General features: G+C 35.6%; 1 protein-coding gene across 4 annotated transcripts in view; it reads left to right on the top strand.

Moving 5' to 3' along the window:
• LOC131437668 (neural cell adhesion molecule 2-like) overlaps window positions 1-16,714 on the top strand; it is a 390,081-nt gene that overhangs the window by 101,444 nt on the left and 271,923 nt on the right. For 2 of the 4 annotated variants that reach the window (XM_058607165.1, XM_058607166.1), the window contains exon 2: window positions 13,409-13,481. The exons of the other annotated variants lie outside the window; for them this stretch is intronic. The gene's annotated coding sequence lies outside the window, so the exon portion shown is untranslated. The remainder of the gene's footprint in view (window positions 1-13,408; window positions 13,482-16,714) is intronic. 4 annotated transcript variants of the gene reach the window in all.

Raw genomic sequence — 16,714 nt, 5'->3', positions numbered from 1 at the left:
TTAGTTTTTTTTTCATGATATTGGGCACATCTTTTCCTACAAATTTTGTAAAAATCAGCTGCATAAAGTTGCATATTTCGCTTTGGTGCAAGGTTTTATACTAGGTAAAAAAAAGGAAAAATGTTGCATAACTTTGCCAGGAAAGAACAAACCTATGCACTATCTATCACTCTAACTCGAAACAATTTATGAATAAAAAACTGATTTTAAGGGGGTTGACATAAAAACGCTTTGTATATCCGACACGGTGCGACCTAGACTTTTGATATATTTGACAAAGTAAATTATTTTTAATAGTTCTAAAACTTTGTAGAAGAAAAAAAATCCTATCTCTTCAGAAAAAAAAAGTTATGGTTACATTTTTTGTCAAAGTAGGCCATGAACAATTAATGATAGGATCAAATTACGCGGTATATATTTGTAAATAATTTCTTCAAAGCAACTATATGCATTAAAAGAACGGTTTGGCAGCTACTGATTTATGTCCACGTTTTTATTGATTCGAATCACTGTGCACTGTGCGATGCTTGAACCGATTTTCACAAATCTTGATTTGAATTAAAGTTCATACTGTCTTGAAAGCTACTGTGAAATTTTATCCGGATCCGACTTCCGGTTCCGCAGGTACAGGGCGATGAGTGTCAAAGTTTTCAAATCGCCATATAGAGTGACAGTATGTACAGCTCCGAAAGAAGAAGAAATCACAAAACGAACGAGGCGTGCTTTGTTCTATTCCATACAAGCTATAAATAAAACGAAACTGTTACGGATGTCTGCTACTAGTGTGTGACATTGGTTAAAGATGGTACTGCGATTGATAAATTGTTTAGCTATTTTATGATAAGTGTGACCGAAAGAATAGAAGAATGTAATAATAATAATAATAATAATAATAATAATAATAATAATAATAATAATAATAATAATAATAATAATAATAATAATAATAATAATAATAATAATAATAAAAATAATAATAATAATAATAATAATAATAATAATAATAATAATAATATTAATAATATTAATAATAATAATAATAATAATAATAATAATAATCCTACTACATGTTTTATGCTGCTGATTCATGCTGTTTAGCTTGACTTACATATGCAGAAGTAACAGAAACGCAGATTCGTTTCGTTTGTTAGATTTCGTTTAATTGGTTTAATCGAAATATAGCATGAGATAGTATGTTCTAAACTGTTCCAATTTGTAGGCCATATTTGTTGGTAGCAAATGAACCAACTTCGGCTATTCCGTTCATCTGAATCCGGTTTCGGAAGAGTTGGAAATGGTGATTAAAAACTGAAAAAAGGATCCCACTCACTTTTCTTGGAGATGGCCAAATCGATTTGCACAAACTTATAGATTCAAAGGAAAAGTCTTACAGTTTTATACGGAATTCCTTAATTTGTTGTGAATACTACTTTCGGTTCCGGAACTATAGGGTAAATAGGATTTGTAGAGTTTGGGAGATTAGGTCCGAACAAATTTTCCTAATTCTATTCAATAAACAGTTGTTTTTGTGAATTTCACGGTTATATTTATGATGTAATGAGTAATATGAGAAAGGAATCATTACACCACTAGGTGGATTAAAATAGGTTTTTTGTCGAATATCCAAATCTGCAAACCCCTCAATAATTTATGTAAAATGGACATTTCTATTCTTATCATACTGTACCTCCTAAGCCAGAAGTCGGATCTGACAAAAAAGCAGGATACTTATAGGACCTTAAGACCTTTCATTTGAATCTCGGATGGTTCTTAGATTTCATTTAAATCTTAGATCGGTTCAGTCATCTACGAGAAAAATGAGTTACATTATTTAATTTTCGTTCCACATATTATCCTGTAGTTCCGGAACCAGAAGTCGGATCTAAATGAAACTCAGGAACCTTATTTGGGAGTATACGACTTTTAATATGAATCTGAGTTTGTTAAAAACAGTTGAGTATGTGACCGAGAAAATTGAGTGAAACTGTTTGTCACACACGCATTTGCAGATCTAGAGCAACTGATTCGAATGGTACATGGGTATTATGTTTTTCTAGCATTTATTGCTGTAAGTAGTTAAATCAATATAATTATGAAATTGTTTTCAACTCGAAACTCTTTGCCATTATCAGGTTTATATATGTCATATTCGAACGATTATGTTACCAAAAACGAACCGTAATAAAATCGATTCTAAAGTTTGAGCGAATTCTATACCTATTTTCATATTTATAAAAAACCTATTTTAATCCACCTAGTGGTGTAATGATGCCTTTCTCATAATACTCATTACATCATAAATATAACCGTGAAATTCGCAAAAACAGCTATTTCTTGAATAGAAATAGGAAAATTTGTTCGGACCTAATCTCACAGACTCTACAAATCCTGTTTAACCTGTAGTTCCGGAACCGAAAGTAGTATCCATAACAAATTAATGAATAAGTTTGTAAAAATCGATTTGGCCATCTCCAAGAAAAGTGAGTGAGATTCTTTTTGCAGTTTTTAACTATTTCCAATTCTTCCGAAACCGGATTCAGATAAACGGAATAGCCGAAGTTGGTTCGTTTGCTACCAATAAATATGACCTACAAATTGGAACAGTTTTGAACGTAGTTAAACCTATTCTTACTATCTCATGCTCTATTTCGATCAAACCAATTAAACGAAATCTAACAGACGAAGCGAACCCGCGTTTCTGTTACTTCTGCATATGTAAGTTAAGCTAAACAGCATGAATCAGCAGCATAAAACATGAAGTAGGATTATTATTATTATTATTATTAATATTATGATTATTATGATTATAATTATTATTATTATTATTATTATTATTATTATTATTATTATTATTATTATTATTATTATTATTATTATTATTATTATTATTATTATTATTATTATTATTATTATTATTAATGACATCACTACACAACGTGTACAAAATAGAACAAAGCACTCCTTGTTCGTTTTGTGTTTTCTTCTTCTTTCGGTGTTGTACATATTGTCACTCTATATGGCGATTTGAAAACTATGACACTCATCGCCCTGTAACTGCGGAACCGGAAGTCGGATCCGGATGAAATTTCACAGTAGCTTTCAAGACAGTATGAACTTTAATTCAAATCAAGATTTGTGAAAATCGGTTCAAGCATCGCAGAGAAATCGAAGTGAATTTAGTTTTAGGAGTTTTTTCTTCTCCACTTTCGGTGCTCTCGGAACAGGAAAAGAGGGGACCAGTAGTGCCGAATTAAGTTTTCATGCCCACAAACTAACAAGTTCCGCAAACTAGAAGAATTTATCAGACAGTTTGAGTGCATATTTTTGTTACATACACACACACACACACACACACACACACACACACACACACACACACGGACGGACACACACAGACATTTGCTCAGTTCGTCGAGCTGAGTCGAATGGTATATGACATTCGGCCCTCCGGGCCTCGGTTGAAAGGTCGATTTTCACAGTGATTGCTTAGCCTTTCTATATGATAAAGGCAAAAAGGTAAAAATGCTTCGATGATTAGATCAAGCGCTGGTATAAGTGTGTTGCAGCCGATGGGGAGTACTTTGAAGGGAACGGTATCGATTTTGATGAAGAATCTTGTATTTTTAATTTTCTGAATAAATTCCGGGAACTTTTTGATGAAGGCAGTATTTTAGATTTTTTCACTGCGCAGTCATCGGAAATGCCAAAGATATTAGCTATTGTTACATTCAGCCAATACGATGTACTAAAAATATCTAATGGCATGGATCATGATTATTAAACTTTTTCAAAACAGATGTTGACTGTGAATGGTTGATACATAAAAACACCTCGATAACTGTTGTTGTAATTGAAACAAATCTTGGCAACAAAAGTACAAAATTCTGCTGCTTGCAAAATGCTTGTCCAATACTGCCCATGTTGGACTGATTTCAAATACTAGCGTAGGACGCTTCCATTGACTTGCCTTTCTACTTAAAAAGCTAAGGCGTATAAATTATTCTATTGCATTCAACGAACTACTACTAGCTTCAGTTGTGCCCAATGCCAGTTTTTCCTTGCTGTCGTTTAATGGCAAGAATTTTAATACAATAAAACGATCTGTCTGCTAATTCATTCAATTAGTTTTAATTAAAACAAATTCTTGAACGTAACAGAGAAAAAAGAAATGGGTTTTTTCTGACCAGCTTGAATAAAAAAGTGAGAGTAGAAATTAATTTACCTAATTATCTAATTCCGAGTTATTCTTCGGGGGAAATTAACTATCCTTCATTCGAAATCAGTCATAAATCTAAGCGAGAGTAGCCAGTATTTTGATATACGTCTTACTCTGCGGGCATACTAGTATAAAATGAATTGACTTTTAACACCGTCGTCTTTTAAGAATGAAGCTATTCTCAACATTGAAGGATGGTAATTTTAGGTTCCAAAACCAATAACAATTATTTTTAAAATTAACCCAAGCAATAAAACAATTCAAAAATATAGAATAAAACAAATTTTAATTGGTATTTTGTTAAATACAGGGGTGTTACAGCTACAACAATAATAAGTATTTACAAAATTTAAAGAAAAATACCTTAAGCACCGGAACATGATTTTACAGTTGATAGCAATAGATATTTCACATGTCTACTATAGAGTAACCAATATCATAAATAAAATATACAATTACCTACAATTTTCTAAAAGCTACACGATTCTACAAAAATTATGAGATTTTTGATTTCATATTTAAATATTTTGGATACGCCTATGATCAAGCTTATTACTCTTGAGTTAAGGGCTCTAATTGCGGTTCTTACTTCCACTATCAATTTCACGTCGCTCACATATCATTTCACTTGATATTACCTTTTACCAGTATCACGCACAGTGGTATGATTTGTTCGCAAATATTTTCAAACTGTTTTAGCTGAAAATACTTTATTTTGAAAAAAGTTTACATGGTTAAATGTTGCTCGATTTTTAAATTTCATATTGTATTTAAAATTCGCGCACATGAGACAGTCTCCGAATAATTTAATTTCTCCATATGTTTAAATGGAGCTCGATTTCAGTTCATGCAGTAATTGAGGCTCAAGCGCTGGAGAAAGTCGTCAGATTAATTTGATTTCTCCAACTTCGGACGACATTGTATGAACGTGAAAACTCTTTCATTGCCAGCTTAGGGAGATACCTAATATATCAGCTAATTTGAAAAATTTGTGTCGTACCCTAAAACTTAAATTCATAGATGAGATTCGAAATCAAATTGCCGTGTCTTTTTTTTAGTTTCTGTAAAATCAACACAAACGTACTTCCCTCAATTGAATGTCAAAAATACAACTCAGTGTGAACAAAATCTTTTACAAATATAAATAAAGTAAAACGTTTTTAGTTTGAATGACTAATGTATATAAGATTTTCATATGACTCGAAACCCAAAAAGAAATGTGCCCTAAGCACAAACTTAGGTTTACCCCTAAATGACCAAAAAGAAATATTATGGCCAGCTCATCATATTAATTTGTATGTTGAAGTAATCAATTTAATCTTTTTTTTGTTTCGATTAGAGAGATTTGGACCTTATGCCTCCTCGGGCCAGAGAAACTTTCTAACATTATGTTCGGGGTTGGGAATCGAACCCAGGTGGGCTGCGTGAAAGACGTCAACTTACCCATCTCCCCATTAATCAATGAGTATTTGTTATACGATTTCCATTTTTGAACGAAGTTTTCTCATTACTATCCAGCAAAGATTGAGGGTCAGATATATCACCGCTTCCATCTTTGTACATTTCTTCATTTTCGTCGTTGTTGTAATTGTTGTGGCTCGTGTTGTAATCAATGATGCACATCATGTTATAACAAATGAAGGCTGATGTATGTTGATCTCATTATTATTTTTGTTTGTTAAATCAGATTTTCTTGGTTCACTAGTGGTCGGTGTTGAATGATTGTAATTGCCTGGGTTTATCTTATTGAGCCATCTGTTCGTAAGATTGATATGCAATTTGTTGACTCTCGTAGGTTAATTGTCCTCTGTAACAAAACATAAGTAACACACGCACACCATTTCGAATATCAGAAAAAATCCACTCTCCGTACGGTGATATGGTTTTTTAACAGTAACGCTGATTCATGAATTATTACTCTTGAAAAAAGGTATTTCATCAACTTTAAAAAAATGTTTTAATTTAATATTTATCAAACTAAATACAGTCCGAACAGATGAACAAGTAAATTAGTTAAAAAGAAAAATTGGCCGACTAGAAAAGCACAACCAGAATCTAAATCTCTAACCAATTCATTCAAACTTTTTCAACAAAGAAATATATAAAATAGACTGAAGAATCAGCTTCGAGATTCCTCCGCATGATGGAAAATGAAAAAGTAAATCAAACATTACAGCTACCATTCCGAATAAAAAATCGACACAAAATGGATGGGACACATCGCAGCATGCTCTCTTTTGATCCCGAAACCGAAAGTCTTCCGAAGTGAGAAACACTTTTCCAAACGTAATCGACACCACAAACAAACAATTTCCCGGCAGCGAGAAAAAAAATTCGCCTTGCACGCCATTCACGTGCACCGCCCGAAGAAAAAGGGCTCAAAAAATAAACATTTTCTTTTCGGTCAGCGAAAAAACACCCATCCATCACTGAAACGGGTCCGGGTCAAGAAGGAGGTGATGGGTTGCGTCTGGAGGCGTCTACGTTGCCAATGGTAACGGGGCAGCAAAGTGGTAAAAGAAAAGAATTCAATTTTTCTTACTTTTCACGTTGCCACACGCCCACACATTCCTCCAGCCAACAATCCACATCCTCCTACATGGCACACATGATTAGGTATGATTCTGACAGGCAACAGAAAAAAAGTCCAGCTGAAGATCTGCAGCAAAACGAAAATGATGTCGAGCAGGGCACCATTCAGAAGTAACACAAAGAAGGCAATTGTAAGGCTCCCAAAAGTAATATATTGAAACAGAGCTGCAAAGCAATGTATTTTGTTCTCTCAAGAAAATTGCTGACAATGGGTGAAAATCAACCCTAGGGAATTGAAAAAAAATATTAGGAGCATCCTATAGTTTAAGCTTCCATGAGTATCTGGATATAAAAGTAAAGTTTTTCTAGAAATGATTAATTTAAACAGTCTTCCATAACACGCTCTTTTTTCTAGAAACAGTAATTTGAAAAGTGAAAAATTATTGTGAACGGATGTCTCTCGATGGGGCTACCACGTTTGGCATAATACCGTTTGGCATAACGCCGTTTGGCATAATGGTTATTTGGAATAATGGTTATTTGACATTAGGCATAACAGATGAACATGTTGCTTAATAGAAATTGTTCTAATTAACTGCAACTTTGAATCGTCTACGCATACGCTTCATCGTATCGTTTTGCTGTCCAACCTCGCCCCCCCCCCCCCCCCACGTCGCACTCGCGGCCTTTTGTCGTCTCGACCTGAATCATCTATGAAGAACAGAAGATTGTGCTGGCACTGAGTGAGTTGCTTATATATAAAAATAGTGTGCTTTTACTACAGAATTTTAATAATAACAAAAATATTGCTATTTCACCTAATATTATCGAAATATTCGGACTGAATATAAAATTCACACATTTCGTTGGAGTTTTCCTTGCAAAACATCACTCGATCGAAAAACAAACGAAAATTTACATCAAATTAAAATATTGCGAATCCAATTATTATTGTGACAAATGGAATTATGCCAAATAACCATTATGCCAAATGACTATTATGCCAAATAACTGTTATACCAAACGGCGCTATGCCAAACGGTATTATGCCAAACGGGCCGCTCCCCCTGTACCGGTGGTATAACTTATAATAAAAACGTGTTTAATCCACTTAGCAGTGAGATGATACCTTTTTTTATCAATCCACATGTGTTTTTCGCATGAATTTTCTTCGGTGTTTAAGTTTTCATGACATTATGTTGATGACCGTCGTTTTAAGCGACAATTTGAGATTTTAATCACTCATTACTTTGTAACGTCGAAACTGCAAATCGGATCGAATTTGAATGTAAAAGTGTGATAATCGATTGAACATGCCATGATATGTAAGTTCCACTTTAGAGTTTACGGTAATTTACGGCTTCCAGAGCCGGTATTCAGGAACCAGCCTAACCCAAACCAATTCGTATGGCCATGTGACGAATAAATTCCAACATTTTTGAGTCCAACTTCAAAGCTTTTCGGGATTGTCATCTTCTATATCGCTTTGAATTTTAAAAATTCATCATCATGTCATTCGAGAACCGGAAGTCATAATTGGATAAAATTAATTAATTTTTGTATGTATGTATAAAATTAATGATTTTGTATATAAGTTTATTTTAATTTGAATTTTTGTTTCTGAAATTTGATTAGGCTTTTTTTGAGAAAACGATTGAGCTTTGAGAAACGATTTTATACTGGAACCGGAATTCTAAAATAGGTATGGTCGAAGTCAGATAAATTCACCTGAGTAGCTGTATAGTTTACATTTGTTTCAAAATATTTGAAAATCAGTGAAGACATCTTTGAGATATCATAGCACGAATTAAATTTTTAGGTGCCTTCTGAATCGAAAACTGAATACCACTAAAACTGAAAAAAGTTAATATTTTTTATCGATTATCCAAATCTGCTAACCCGATAAACCTGATTAATTTATGTGGAATAGACATTTTTATACCAATCACCCTGTATCCCCGAAACCGGAAGTTGGATCTGACTGAAGAGCAAGATGTTTTATAGAATCTTGAAACTTTTCATTTGAAACTTAGGGGCTGTCCATAAAAGACGTCACACTTTTTTTTGACGATTTTTGACTCCCCATTCCCCCTTTGTCACAAATTGTCACAGAAGCAAAGACCCCCCACCCCCCCCCCCCCCCCCTATGTCACATGTCACGAATTCAAAATAAATAAAATTCATCTCAATACATACTCAATATGTATGACAAACCATACAAATATGAGGGAAAAATCGATTTATTACATTCTGTCATTAGATTAAAAAATATCCCTAAAACTACAAAATCATCGGAATTATTTTATTAATATCAATTATATAATTTAAAAAAAGTATTTGGTTGGAATTGATGAAACATTCAAATCATCTGTTTTATTCCTCCTAGGGTTACACAGATATATCAATGTTTTAGGTAAAGAATAATATTGCCTTAGTGTAGCGTACAGGGCTGAGAAAATTAAGACCAAAACCTCATCAAAACGAGATCACTGCCGGAGAATCTTTTCATGATCAGTTGATCAGTGAATTTTAAATCACATCGATCAATATCGGTACTGATCTTCCGTCACACAATGGGTAGTGATTTTGAGCTAAAATGATTCTTGATTTATGTAAGTTCAATCATTGGATCACATATGATCAAGATAAGACATGACAAGATCTACGTCTGAAATCGTTGATCTCCCGCCCTTTTTCAAATGGAGTACAATTTAATAAACTGCATCAGAATCAGATGAGAGAAATTCTTATGATATACTATTATCAATGCTAGAAAATCAAATTACTGAAAAAATTGTCAGTGCATAACTTCAGTTAAACGGTTTGAAAGAATCTTTTTCTTTTTTACTCATATTAGGCCAAATTTATTAATTTCGCTAATTTACTCGCTCCTCCGTGCACTTTTGCTGATCACAACAGAAATGATTTCCTGCATCATTCATTTCCGAATTTACAAGAAGAAGCTTTTACATCAACAAATACACATTTCCGTATAGAATGTAAACGTTTATTGTGGAGAATTTTTCAGGAAATAGGGCAAAGCAGTAATATAATTAGGTAGTTCAAAAATGCGCTCATTGAAAATATTGGACGTCACATTCCAAATGACATATGTCATATTCGAACGATTATGTTGCCAAAAACGAGCCGTGCTAAAATCGGTCCGAGGCTAAATGTCATGAAAAAGGATGCTGTACACAGTCTTTTTGGTAAAAAATCGTGTTTTGTGTTGCTCCCAAGCATCTCTTTGTCATACAGCGCTCAAAACTCCTACTGCTGGAATAGGGCGAAAAGTCGTTTACACAAAAATTTCGATATCTCCGTTAAAAAGGGACGGATTTTAACAATCTATGGCTTGTTGGATAGCTGTTACGGTGCCGAATCTAAGTCTGAAAACATATTCTGTTTTCAAGGTCAATTGTGATAGATACTGTCAAAAAACTGAAAATTTTGACATAAAACTTCGTATAACTCAAAAAGTAAACATCCGATCTCAAAACCATTTAATAGCGTTTTGGGTGACGGGGAGACCTTTCATTTGCGACTAGTTTGATCAAAATCGGTCCAGCCATCTCTGAGATCTCGACCTCTTAGTTGACAACACACATACAGACACACACACATACATACACACACGGACATTTGCTCAGTTCGTCGAGCTGAATCGATTGGTATATGTCATTCGGCTCTCCTCGGCCTCGGAAAAATTTTCTAAAGCTTGAGCGAATTCTATACCTATTTTTTATATATATAAAAAAAGGTAAAGAAGAACCAAAATTTTCATTTTAAAATTCCCGCGCTTGTCCAATCGGCAAACTTTTATTCTCTCTACGTTGGCAACACTTTTATACACATTCTGTCAAATTTTAACGCATATCGTACTATTAGTTTTTGTTTGGCGTCTATACAAAGAAGTTGAAAAATTTTCGTGTGGCGATTTTTATAATGGATAAAAATTTAGAACAACGGCTCGCCTTCGAAGCGCCATTCGGTCGATTGTTGTGCAGTTTCGATGTCATATTCATAGATCCACACCTCATCACCAGTTATGATGCATTCGATGAATATGGGGTCACTATCTGCGTTGGAAATCATCTATTTGGTCACATCAACACGACGCTGTTTTTGAATGAAATTCAGCTTTTTTGGCACCAACCGAGAAGCGACGGGTTTCAAACCCAAAACATCAGTTAACATGTGTTTGGCTGATCCATAACAGATGCCCAACAACACAGCAATCTTTCTAATCGGTACAAAACGATTTTGCAACACGATTTGCTTCGCCGATTCAATGTTTTCTTCAGTTTCTTTTTTGATCATAAGGTAAGTCCACCGAACTGGTAAGCCATGTGGCATCCGGCGGAATTATTTTCTACCAAGAATTGATCCACTGGTTTCCTGTTCCATGTCGTAAAAAACCACAAAAATAGGAACTCCAAAGTCATGGTGTATTTCCGTGCCGATGACTGAATGGCTGCAGGAGGTTAAACAATGCAGTTGTGAACGGAATATCTTGAGTTTTTACCTTACTGTTTTAAGCAAAGCTTTGGCACAGTGGACGATTTCATTCTTCGCAACTCGTGGGATTTAAATGATTCAAGCATATACAAAAATCCTTCCATGGTTCGCAATAGGCGATTATAAACCAATGTATTTGGTTTCTTCTAGTTGTTGTTAGATAAGTGCTGGAGATGTAGTGTTCATTACTTTAATTGATAATGGTTAGAGTACCACAAATCAATCTCCAGCATAAACGCACAGCAACTATGAATCGATTCAGACTTCTGCAAGAAGGTAAAGCTTCTATAGCTTTGGTTCTTGAACCATATCTCCAAACGGGAAACTTTTACGTTGGAAAATTGTTAAACCCAGTGTATTCAACCACAACATGTGTTCCTAAAACAAGAAGCATTATCTTATGCATACCGTCTAAAAGTTACAGGGGTTTGGAACAGTAACCCTATAGACTATGCTACTAGCCGCACTCGCTTCTGGTCTCAAATGGTTACCTGGGATGAGTATTTACTCGCTTCTAGTGACCCAACTCTCTCATGCAGTTTTCCTTTCAAAACATTCAATGTAAGCTATCCTCCTCGTAAGGAATGGTTGACTGGTGATTTGAAACAACAACTTGATGAACACATAGTTTGTTATACGGACGGTTCTCTCTTGAATGGTCGTGCTGGTGTTTACTGTCGTGAAATGAAGCTGGAGTAGTCTCATTCACTTGGTAGATACTGTACTGTGTTCCAAGCAGAAATCTACGCGATTATGTGTGAAATACAATCGGCACAGTTTGAATGATTCAGTATTTCAAATGCAGTTTAGTTGTTATGGGTACCCGGCCATTCTGGTATTAATGGAAATGAGTGGACTGATAAGCTGGCTAGAGCTGGTGCAACGAATGATTTCGTTGGTCCGGAACCAGCTTCACCACTTTCAACTAAAGATAAAGCACTAAATTCGTTCTTGGGCTGCATCCAAACATGCCTGCAACTGACGCAGCTGCAAACAAAGATATTTTTACCACATTTGAATCTGAAAATGTCAAAGTGTCAACTGAATTTTTCCAAACATTATTGCAGTATTATTGCAGTATTCTGGTCAGAGCTCTGACAGGACATTGCAACTCAATTATCACATGGCTACGATTCAACGTGCTGAGTATTATTCATGTGATTTGTGTGAATTCAATTACGGTACTTCATATCATCTGATATGTAACTGTCCCGCATTGACGCAACTATGTATTCGGGTTTTTTGGTTCTCCATACACGGTTGAGTCTGTGTATGCGGAGCTAAAATTGAAGGATATTGTATTGGTTCCCACCAAATGTGGTAAGGAGCTATAGTCAGAAGCGTTCATCGTTCTTCCTGGAGTGAATGAATCCTTTCTGTGCCGAATTTCATTCTGCTCGTACATACAGCGAATCGTTCTGCATTCTTCCGGGAATGCAGAATGGTATCGCTTTTGTAAAATCCCTAAATCCTCTCGAGGGTTTGAGTTTTTATTAACTGTGCATTTTGACACCTGCAGATCGTTCAGCATCGAGGATGCAGAACAACTTGTTTCTTTATGTTTTGTGTTGTTTTTCCACCTCACTCACTTCACAATTCCCTTCCATGTCCCTTTTATTCTTCCCATCCCATCAGGAAACTGATGACAAGCTACGGCAAGGAACAAATATCCAAATAACTAGGAGAACGTGTCACTTGAACCAATTAGGTCTGATTCGTGACGATTTAAACTTCCATGAATGTCTGAATATAAAAGTAAAGTTTTTCTTGAACTGACGAATTTAAACAGTCTTTCGTAACACGCTCTTTTTTCTAGAAACAGTAATTTGTTATTCATGAATGAAAGTGAAAAAATATTGTGAAGGGAAGTCTCTCGATTATGGAAATAAACAAAGAAAACCAAATACGCTCGCAATCGTAAGATTCATACGAATATAAAAGCACAATCAAGCCAGGAACGGAAGCAAGCTCTTCTGCTTTCGCACAAGCCGTCAGCAATAATAAACCACCTTCCACTGAATATACAGTCCAATATCATAAAAAAGGATTAAATTTCGCTTTTCATTACTTCATTTTGCATTCATCCTGATAACATCTATGCTAATGAGTTTTCATCGTCTTCTCTTTTTCGCTTCGTTTTAGGTATGATGCCATCATGTACGCGCGCACTACATAAAAGCTCAAAGCGAAAAGCTTCGACATAGACGCCGAGTCGGTAAGCCGAAAGAACGTCAGGCAGGGCTCTCGAATAATTTTACTGCGGAAGACACACTTTTGGAGTTCTCACCTTTTTCATTCATTCAATTAGGGGGGGGTCGGGGCAAATAAAGAAATCAGAAAAAAACCTTGCCCGACAAGGGCCGACGTGGCCTGCAAATCTCGACAGAATACAGAGAAAGAAAGAAAAAAACACCAAACCAAACCTGAAAGTCGGTGAATTCCTGCTCGCCTCCCATAGTGGCATCTGGACTGGGATTTTCGGGTTTTGTGATTCACCTCTTCGGAGCACACGAACCATCCGCACAATTGAAACCCGCTCGCAAACCCACGTGGATGGTGGGCGAAAAGTTGAAATAAACTGAAATGTAAATGAAAACTTCCGGATGAAAATTTTTGGACATTTGGTTGTTTACGGCATGTCAGTCTGGAAAGTTTTCTAAATCATATATAAAAGTTTTGGGCTATTTATAGTTGTTGTATCGACACCTGTTCCGGTGAAACAGTGAAGTAGAACCCAACCCAAATCAATACAACAGAAAAAAAATCTTAAAAGAGAATGTTCTGTTTGTTACTTTTTAATATATTTGGATGGGAAACACTGCATCATATTTCTGAAGGATTTCTGTTCTTAAATATTGAGTTTCGGTTTATCAGTTTAGTAAAACTTCAAAAATGGCTCCGACAATTTTGTGAATAGAAATAGCAAAATGTTAATCTCCAACAACAGAATTATCATTCAGTAAAAACCTTTCAAGCAAAAAGGTTGTGTTTCGATTATACTGCTCGTGAGTTAACGGCTGCAGGTAGTTAAAACTGCTGGTGCTAATAGTCAAGGCGATATTCGGGGCGTTTCCCTGGAAAGCTAGCAACGAAGGCCATCCCGTTCATACGCACAGAGGTGAAGAGTCACAGAGGTGCCATCGCATAAAGGTGGGAAGACGAAGGAGTGCAAAGGCACAAAGGTGCTAAATCAATCCAGTGCTGATCTATCAGGTACCAGAATTTGTACGCTGCGTAGGATCAAAAGAGACGACATATATCGCGAGGTGCTATACTGCAAACATCACATTTGATCGCCACCAAGAGCAATAACACTGTACCTAGGGTCAGGTACAGGCAGCACACCAAGTTCAGTGGTGACCACAACGACGGCAGAGCAACTTAGATAGCAGAAGACGATACCAAAAGACTGCCAATTGAAAATCGTTGGGTGAGCTCCAACCAACAGAGACAACAGCAACAAGGTACATTAAATTTAACTTAATTTTTTTATATTTTATAACTAAAATTTTACTATACATGGGTTTTCATTTTGATATTATTAATTTACAAAAAAAACGGTAATGGATGATTTCATGGAAGATCATCCGAATCTGATTCCGATTCGAGTTGTTGTTAACGACTTGAAACAGGCAAACGATATTGTAACCTGTAAATTATTTGCTATTGAATATCAAGTTTACATTCCATCGAAGGAGGTGGAAATTGACGGTGTTGTGATTGAAGAAAGTCTGACAACCGATGATTCACTTAAAAACGGAGTTGGTCGTTTTCAAAACTCCATGCTTGAGGGAGTTAAGATACTCGAGTGCAAGCAATTGTACTCAGCATCTATTGTCGATGTAAAAAAGTCTTATCGTCCATCAGATTCGTTTCGAGTAACATTTGCCGGATCTGCGTTGCCTAGCCATGTCTATATCGATAAAATTCGTCTTCCTGTTCGGCTTTTCGTACCGCATGTTATGAATTGCACAAACTGTAAAAAATTCGGGCATACAGCTACTTGCTGTAGTAATAAGTCCAAATGCATCAAATGTCAAGGGCCTCATAAGGATAATCTTTGCGATAAAGATGTTAAAAAATGTGTTTATTGTGGGGAAAGTCCTCATGATGATATTTCAGTATGCGCTGCATTTAAGTTACGTAAAGACAAAATGAAGCTTTCTTTAAAAGCACGGTCTAAGCGCACATATGCAGAAATGCTTAACCCTCAGGGTACGGACTGGGTTACCGTAACCCGAGCGAAATTTGAAAGAAGCGCCGTACGAAGAGAAGTCGGCGAGGGGGGTCCGGACCAGGGGGGGGAAAAAACTTATAGGTACACACTATTAGAGGCCCAAGCGGCAGAGTCAGTCTCCGCTTTGTGTCCGAGCTAGACACATATAAACATTGTGCTCGGGTGTGGTACACCCAGTCCGTATCGAACGTTACAAAATCCAAAATTTTCAAAAAAATTAAGTTTTAATTTTCGTCTGTTTGCCGCTGAGGAACAAAAAGGTAAGTAAGAATACGTACTCTTTACTTAATTTTGTAGATTCTAACCTCAAAATAACGCATTGTACATGGTGTAAGCGAAGTATTGTAGTAGATCTCAATCACTTGAACGTACGTCTTATATCGAAATCTTTGCTGCTCGTAGTGAATTATAATTCATTAAATTTTGTTTCTTGTAATTTTTTGTTAAAGAACACGCATTAAAAACATGGCAACGCGTCGAATCACTCGAAGCGTTGCTGCTTTGGAGGAGTTGTACAAGGAAAACGAGGAGGACTGCGTTACAGAGAATGACAGTGATACCGACGACGCCGTAACGACGCCTTTAACAATTATGTTTGGTATTTATTTACATGATACTACTCAACAATATCTGAGAAACAATTTTTTTGCGCTCAAAGTAATTAATTTTAACCTTTATCATCATAAATCAACGAAACAACGTTTTTTCGCTAACTCGAAAAAACGCGTATTTTCATTTTTCAAAAAAAATATAGTTTTTGGAATAAATCAAAAAACCGTTATGGACATTTGTAAGAACTACTTTTTACCTTTCAAATGCGAGTTATACAATGTTAATATTTTTTTTTTCAAAAAGTTACAGCATTTTGAAAAAAAAACGTTTTTTACAAAAAAAATTCAAGACCCGTTCACATTTTTCATTATAATTTTTTTCAATCAGTTAAATGATTAATCTGACAACTCTATTATATTTTTGAGACAATTTCACACAAAATAAAAAAAAAATTATTCAAATTGACAAAGTACAGCTCGATATACACCCAATCAAAGTCGCCGGGTTAGGCTAACCCTGTCCGTACTGAACGTAACATTTTTATAGTCCGTACCCTGAGGGTTAAAACGGTCATAGATGTCTCCCCTTTGGAAACCGAAAACGGTTTTTCAAATCTTGCGGAGGCAGAGGAATCTGACTCTAACGGAAATAGTAGAGAT

This window comes from Malaya genurostris, chromosome 3, assembly GCF_030247185.1.
Source record: "Malaya genurostris strain Urasoe2022 chromosome 3, Malgen_1.1, whole genome shotgun sequence".
Lineage (NCBI taxonomy): Eukaryota > Metazoa > Arthropoda > Insecta > Diptera > Culicidae > Malaya > Malaya genurostris.
The sequence above is the reverse complement of the archived record's forward strand: the minus strand, read 5'-3'. Positions and strand labels throughout refer to the sequence as shown.